Below are 2,607 nucleotides of genomic sequence, written 5' to 3' on the forward strand. Positions count from 1 at the left end.
GGTAAATATGCTTTTTATCTCAGAATAAATTCAGTACTGAATATATTCTGGTAATATATTTAAATTCAATAATAGGACGAATTCTTTTACAAGAATCTATGAAGTAGCTAGCGTGAAAAAACCTCATAAGGGAAAAAATCCATCATTTATTCCCGAAATATATATTGATATTTATATAAGGGCATTACTATACAATAATGCCTCACGCTATGAGGGACTCTAAGGTCAGACCACCATAAAAAAGCACATTTTTACCGAACGCGAGGAAATGCAACTCTCAAAGCCAACCCCTTAGAAACATACTAAATTATAGATCATGATTTCGTAGTTATTGTAGTATTATACAAGTAACCACAAAAAACAACCACAGCAACATAAGAAAAACTCACAGACACTCGACCACAATAAAAAAGATCAAATAATATGAACTTAAATACAGAAATGCAACACCGACCAGAAAAAAAGAATCGACAAGAAAAATCGCAGCAACATCAACTAAATACACAAAACACAAACTTCATCAATTTTACAGTTTTGAAAGCAAACACACCAATGATTTGATGGATTACATCGCATAAAACAGAGAAACAAAACAAAAACAAAGGGAAGGTTTTGCTGTACTTAAAACAAAAATAGAACTTCCGTAGATAGATATTGATGATGACGTAGATGTCTGCAAAATATTGTTGGGGAAACTCCTAAGAAGTCTCGGTACTTTACTTCGACATTTAACATAAAATACCTAAATAGTATATATATGGGAACGCATCCAATTTTCCTTTTGGATCCCAGATCAAATTTTCCCACACTAATATCTAATTCGATTATTTTCAATTTCATAAAATGTCTAAAGTGGGGCGGAAATATGTAACAACTAATTTTATCAGTTTCCACTCTTTAACTCTACGGTGTGTAAATATATCAGGAAGGCAGCCACCCCAGTAGATCGTGAAAAGGCTTTATAGAATATTTTATGTGAAGTTTTTGGCTTAGTGAAGTTTCGTTAATTTCATATTAAATGATATTTTTCCATGATCCTCTTTCATTTGATTTGGATAATTTTAATTTTTGCTGCATTTCTGAACTTCCTAATGTTTAAGAATGGATGTTGTTGTTGTGTGAGTCTGTCTTCAAATGTAATTCTGGAGAATCGAAGAGACAAATTTATCTTACTTTCTCTTACTCATTTCACCAACCTAAACTTGTCTTTTGTATGCTCAAAGGAAATGGAGATAATTTTCTGAAATAGTGTTCTGAATATGTCATAGTGGTTTTAATGCATTTAGAGAAGGTAATTTGCTTAGCTGATATGATTTTTGTAAGGCAGCGAACATTTGTAAAATATAAGTTTTTCGCAAAGTAAAGAATGCAGTAAATATTACTCATTGTGCTCTCCCACAATGCAAATTGTCTGATAATTGTCATTTTTACACTGACTTATCAGAAGGCGACAAATATGAGGCAAGGAAATAAATGCAAGTGTTGTTAATTCTCTGAAGAAGATAGGATAGATTTACTGAGGCAATGGCTAAAGAAAACGATACATAAAGAAACCCTTTGAGCTCCTTCATTTGGTGCATTCAATGTCAATTCGCAAATTGTTGTTACTTCCTCTGTCTCTTGAAACTTTCCCGAAGTTGTATTCGCTTTACACCTCATTCACCATCACTTTTTTATCTGTATTGCACAGCAAGGTCCTTCTATATTGTGTTTCACCTATCTACAACCGTAAAAGTATAGGATTATATTGATGAATCTTGAACAGAATTTGAAAATTTTTATTAACAGCCTTATAACGGGCATGCAGAACCGTTAGCGCACTGGACAACATGCTCAGCGGCATTCCTTCGGGTTCGATAAACTAAATACCTGTCAATCATGGGGTCGATGTATTCGACTGTTACCTCCCCATCAAAACTGCTGGCCTTGTGTCGAAAAAAATTAAAAATGATATTACTCGGCAAATACAACTTGCTGACTGAATGGTTTTCAGGATTGAATTTTCCGCAATGAATATACAACAGCTACTCCAAATACAATTACCTCTACTGCTAAAATCAGTTGTATATTTGAGCTTGAATTATATGTGTGAAATCAATACTAAGTATAGTCATAATATATGATGCATTTTATTACTGAGTTGCTACTTAGTCATTTTTTAAAATCTTAATGCAACGTTTCTATCATGACAGGAAACAAAAATAAATTGATGTTTCTTTGATCTTATGATAGAAAACGAAAACATACCAGCTCAAATTTAAATCAATTTGGCTATATTTAAAATGCAAAAGGTAATAGATTGCAGTAGAAGATAAGATTCCAAGCATTATTCTCTAAGCGTATAAATCTAACGATTGCTAAATGTCTCATCAAAATATACGCGAATATTTCAAACATTACTGTAAGCTAAAAATCTTATTTCATATTCTCGCGAGAAACAAATATATCACTTTTCATCATAACAATACGTGATCGAAAGTGTTTCCTCCTTTGCTTTGAATCCGTTAATTGTTACTGATTTGTCTTCATAAATTTTCCTTTCTTTTCTTTCTATTTCTATTTTCTTTCCCTCTTTTATTCATTTATTATTATTTTTTTTTTTTTTTT

The sequence above is a fragment of the Octopus bimaculoides genome, chromosome 3 (assembly GCF_001194135.2).
Source record: "Octopus bimaculoides isolate UCB-OBI-ISO-001 chromosome 3, ASM119413v2, whole genome shotgun sequence".
NCBI lineage: Eukaryota > Metazoa > Mollusca > Cephalopoda > Octopoda > Octopodidae > Octopus > Octopus bimaculoides.